The following is a 6,019-nucleotide window of genomic DNA, read 5'->3' on the forward strand; positions in this document are numbered from 1 at the left end:
TTCTCCAGTCTTCTTGAAGGTATTTCAAAAGCTCCTTTTTGGGTGATGGCTGCTTTTTTGGTAAATGGTAAATGGTTTATTTAGCGCTTTACTGTACCTGGGATGATACCCAAAGCACTTTACATCATACACACATTCACACACTGATGGCGGAAGCTGCCATGCAAGGCTCTCAACCACGACCCATCAGGAGCAATTAGGGGTTCGATGTCTTGCCCAAGGACATCTCAACATGAACTTGACTTGGCCGAGGATCGAATAAGCAACCCTTGGGTTACAAGATGACCACTGGCGGCATCCTTTTGTTTCTGTTCTCTGTCCATATGATCCCACATTGCTTTTGTTCAGGTCCGGACTTTGGGGAGGCTTCATCACTCCATCAGACCTGTTAAGACTGACTTTCAGTCCAGTTTTTGTGTCATTTGGCATACTTCAGCCTTTTCCCCCTGTTTTCCTTACTTAAAAATGGCTTCTTAACAGCAACTTTGACCATTTCTGCTGAGTAGATTAATCAAGTGCATCTCTCTGGTCCTGTGTCAGGTCTTTGATTGTTTTATTATTATTATTATTATTATTATTATTATTATTATTATTGAGTTTTTTAGTACAATACTTTTAAATACTCTCTTTGTAAACACACAGCTCCTCCCTCCAGATGCAGATAGGTGGGGTCCTCACCTTGCAGCCATAGAAAACCACACCCACCAACGCATGTGAAGGAACATGGACTTATATGATATAGATTTGCTAGTTTCAGATATTCTTTCACAGAGTTTCTGATGAAATGTTCCTGCAATGGGACGAATTTGTGCTTCTGAGGGGTGTAAAAGTAACACCAGACTTTATTCTTTATCAAATCAAATCAAATCAAACTTTATTTATATAGCACCTTTCATACATAAAAATAGCAACTCAAGGTGCTTTACAGATAGTAAATTCCCCCAGAACCCCAACCCAATAGCAGCAAGCCCCATCCCCCCCCACCCCTGCCCATCAAACACACACACATCACCGAGGGTAAAAGCAAGTTAAAAGGACCAAGGAAACGCTGTTGTAAATTCTGGGGTCTAGTGGTGTGGGGAAACACTGAGATAAAACACTGTAAAACCAAATCTAAAACAATCTAAAAACCAACCTGGGTATAAAAGTAATAGTAATATTGCTAAGACCCATAAAATAAGAGAACCCGTGAAATAAGAGAATCAGAATGATTAAACAAATACATAAATGATAAATAAATAGAAGCTGAATACAGCCTGTGTTAAGAATAAAGAAATGAATAAATACAATAGTAATAATAAAAGTAATGATTAAAATGCTAAACTAAAAAGGTGGGTCTTGAGTCTGTTTTTAAAAATATCCACACTACATGGCAGCTCAGGGCGAGCTGTCTATGCCCCTGCTCTTCTATTTCCCTCACCTGCTCTTCCACTTCTCTCTCTTGCTCTTCAGTCTTTCTCTCCTGTTCTTCCATCTCCTCTCTCACACTCCTCCACTGGGGATGGTGGATAAACCTGGTCTAACATATTAAGATTGACATAATTGGTTGATTTTTGGAAGAGCTTGCAGATAACAAAAGAAAAGAAGGATCTTTCTATTATATTCCTGCCGTTTAAAAGGTTTCTCTATATAAAGTAGTAAAGCCTAATTAGCCTGGTTGTAGTTACATGCATCTAAAAGTAGATCTATTTTATTATGATGCAGTTAAAAAAATGGCACAGAATGTAGATTTTACAGTATTTTGAAAGACTGTACTCTAAAAACTAACAACCACAAATTAAAAGTTTTTTTTAGGAAAGCACCAGTGAAAACCATCAACAGTAAATATTATAGCTCTTAGATACACCTTATGGTGCACCTGAACACATCATCAGTGTTGTAACCTGGGATCACAGGGGTTTTGGGTCTTTCAACAATCAGACCCCTCACCCAGGCGACCCAGCCTGGGGGAGAAAACACTACCTGGACACAAGCCCCATGGCTGTTTTACCAAATAATGACACCAGCCTCTTCAAGCATCCTTACCGACTAAATCTAGGCCTGTTGTATTGATGTATAATTGATGTATTGCATAAATTCCCACTGCTGAAGAAACTGCAAATATATCCAAAAATACTAATTAACTTGAGCATATGTCAATTTTAACTAGTCCAAATGCAAGAATTCAGTTTTGAGTATTATTCCTTTTTATGCCATAGAGGAAGTTATTATTTTGCATCTGTTTCTACACACTCACCGCGCTACTCTGAATACAGTGTGGTGCCATGTTATCTGTGAAAATGTGCTGAATCTGTATGGAGCTCTAATGATGAAAGACCACCCCTGAAAGCCCTGCTATTCTTACATCTAGCTGCTATGCTTTGTAAAACTGCACAAAGGTGTATTGTTGTAGCTATTTTACGAGGAGCAATTAACACATCCACTCGCAGATTATAGGATTAAACTCACTTATCAGATTTATTTCCATGGCCAATAAAATTTTCAGTTTTATTCAAAGTACTTCTGTGTTTTAGTTAAAATGATGGAAAGTTCTTATATTTCAGTAGATGTGTTGAGTGTAAATTTGGTTTTGTTTCCTTAATTGGTTAAAAGTTTTAAAACCCATCTGGTGTTAACAGAGATAAACATTAGTTTTTGGGGGGTTTTGGACCAAAGACATGTAATGGTTTGGTTTTGGAGGTTTTACATCAATGATTTCATACAATAATGAATCAAAAAACCAAGATTACCAGTATGAGATTCAAAGGTGTATACCTTGTCAGTTGTGTGACATATCCAGCGCTCTGCTAAGATCAAACAAATGGACTCTGATGAATTTATGTGGCAGTAAAGAGGGTTTTTGGCTGGACATGAATGGGCTGACATCTGCGCTCAATCTTCACTGTGCCTTGTAATGAGCATCACAGGGCTTTGTTCTCTTCTAGAGGAGAAAAGGAGCCAGGTAGGGGGTCTGCCGCTCAGGTAAACCTGGGTATTTGCCTTACAGCTACTGGAAAACATTAGTAGAGGGGTGTGGATAATTGTAGTTCTGAAGCTGAACTGGTGGTCTTCCTGGTGGGCTCTTTTAAAAGCATGGGGCTGGATCATCTGGACTTGACACTAACCAAAGGGTTTGACTCAGTCGGAGCCTCCACATAAATGTGACACGTGGTTTTCCTGCACAGTGCAATTTTGATCTGTTCATAGTTAAGTTTTCTGCGCAGCGTCAGTGTCAATATATCAAACTGGAGTCTGAAAGTCCAGAACTACAGAGGAATTTGAAACAGGTTTATTTTATTATTTTTCCCAGAAAATCACAAAGCGAATCAGAATATTGAACATCTGATTTGACACATCTGTAGGTGAAACAGCGTGAGCAGCCGTACTGTTCACGTACACAGGAGGAACTGAAAATAAAAAGCAGTCATGCTGCTGACAGAAGAAAAAAACAGTAAATCAAAGACATAAAACCTTGTGTATTAAATTCTTCACAGTGGTGGTGGAGTGGTGTGAATACCTCTGCAGGAAGGTGCCAGGTCACCTGACTTTCTGTGAAAAGTCTTCAGTAGATGCATTTTATCTATTATTATTTTTTCATTCTTTTGGTCTGGCTGCTGTGTTGTGCTGAACAAATTTTCTTTGCCAAGAGGAGTACAAAACAAAAGTAGCTCTTGGTGTATGAACCCACTGAACAAGTCAGTGACTGTGTCAGGATGCAGAGGATGAGGACTATGAGGAGTGTAACGATGCAAATGCCACCACACCACCACAGGCTAGAGAGTTTTACATCGAACCATAGTTCACCTAGACTGCTAGATTTAAGCCATTTGGAGATACATTGCAGCTTATTAGCTAAGAATTAGTGATTAAAGTTGGGTAAGTCCAGTCTACCTCTGTTTTATCTTTTTAGTCAGTTAAAGTTTTTAGACTGATACGTGATGGTTTATTTTATTAAGATATTTGGATCTGTGTTGGTCCAGTGACTTAAACCAGCTTTAGGATGGTTTAGTGGCTATCATTGAAAACAGGTAGTTGACTTTAGGTATAAGCATTATATTCACTGTTTGGTGCTGATTTGGGGTTTGGGGCCATGTAGTACAAAGCAGACGGGATTGCTAATGCGGCCCCACTCCCAGCGCGGTCACTGCCCCTCAATTTTACACACACACTTCACAAACAGTCTGGAGCGAGGAGGGTGAGGGCATTGGGGACCTCTCGCATCCCTGATCCCCTGAGCGTTGCTGGGGGCAGGCAGGGGGAGGTGGTTGCCCTGGGAGCCGGGACCTGGATTGACCACGCTAATGGGGGACTGCTGGCCCCTGGGGGTTCAGTCTGCCACATCTGGGTGGGTATCATTGAAAACAGGTAGTTGACTTTAGGTAGAACCACAGGAAATTAAGTCTTTGCATCTGGAATTGTGTTTATTTATTTATTTGTTTATTTATCAAATTTTTTATTAAGTTCAAGTTTTGCTTTCGTTATATCATTCAGTGTATTCAGTGTGTGGGTAATATGATAAGCGTCCTCTAGGGATTTAATTCTGAGTTCTAATGGGCAAGACACACAGGAGGCGACCAGCGACCCTCGTGAAACCGAACACACTGACACAACAAATGACAGCAAATGTGTATATCATTAAATTTTCAATTTTTGTCTGGTAACTTTTGCCTCAGATGCTTCATTGCCTGAAAATCTCTGGCAACAACACAGTGTTTGGATGACAAGCGAGGGGAGATCAGCTCTGCTGAGCACCAGTTGTCCATAAACATTTATTTGTTCTTCCGAGGGACTAGTAAAATGTAGGGCAGACTCTTTTAGCTTGGAGCTAGCTAATTTGTCTTGACATTCCTGAGATGGCATGGTGAGAGGGGAGCCCCGCGTCCCTCGTAAGCTGCACACATGCAGGACAGAAAGGTAAAGCTACCAGTTAGACAGCAGGAACTCCTTTTAAAAATATTAAATAGCTCATGTGCCATTTTTCATGTTCTTGGCAAGTAGAACTCGGAGGAGTCTTGACTTCTTTACAGTGTGGTAGTGTCAGGTTTAAGCCAAAGACTGCAAACAACAGGTCTTCTCAACATGGTGTGAGGTTGGTTAACTGAAGATGTATCATGCATACTTACTTTGTGTGGTTTTTAACAGAGGGACTTCATCACTGAAGCATTTAAGGGCATTCAATAAAAAAGGGGGAACCTAGAAAAGGGATTAGAGGAAACAGGTGGTAAACTATGTCAGGTCCTCGCTGATGTGAACACCCAGGAACTTAGTGGAATTCACTTCCTCCCTCTTGATAGGCAGTGGGTCCTCTGTGTTCCCGTGTGCTGTCCAAAAGTCCACAATAACCAGATTGTTTTCAGTGCACCATTCAGCCTGATGTTGGACCTCCTGCCTGTAGTAGGACTCATCTGAGATGGGTCCCACTACGGTAGTGTCATCAGCAAATTTAATTATGTTGTTGGAGGAATGTAGGGGGGCACAGTCATGTGTGAAAAGGGTGAAGAGGGCTGTACTAAGCACACAGCCCTGCAGCACGCCTGTGTACAGAGTTTAAGTTGATGATGTCTGATTCCTGACATTTTATGGTCTGTTGGTAAGGAGGTCCATAATCCATGCACAAAGTGTGCCGGGCAGTTCCAGGGTTGGTGGGTCTATTGACCAGTTTATGGTGGATGCTTACATTTGGGTGCTCTAACACAGGGACAGGGCTGAGCAAAGTGTAATAGAGAGGCCATCCTCTGCAGATTGTTTAAATTTGTCATTCTCTCAAAGCATTTCATTATCACAGGTGTAAGGGTAACGGAACAGTAGTCATTTAGGTAGGCAACTGCTGTCTTCTTGGGCAGAGGGACAATGGTAGTGGGTACTGCAGCATGCTGTGACAAGATAATGAATATATCCTTGTCTGCTGGTCAGCATAGACTTTTAAGGATGTGTCCAGGCACCCCATCTGGTCTAGATGCCTTGGTGGTGTCAATCCTTTTAAGATCTGACCTCACCTGTAGGATGAGTGTCTTCTCCTCCTCTAGCTGAAACCATCTGG

Source organism: Melanotaenia boesemani, chromosome 17 (genome assembly GCF_017639745.1).
Source record: "Melanotaenia boesemani isolate fMelBoe1 chromosome 17, fMelBoe1.pri, whole genome shotgun sequence".
Classification (NCBI taxonomy): Eukaryota; Metazoa; Chordata; class Actinopteri; order Atheriniformes; family Melanotaeniidae; genus Melanotaenia; species Melanotaenia boesemani.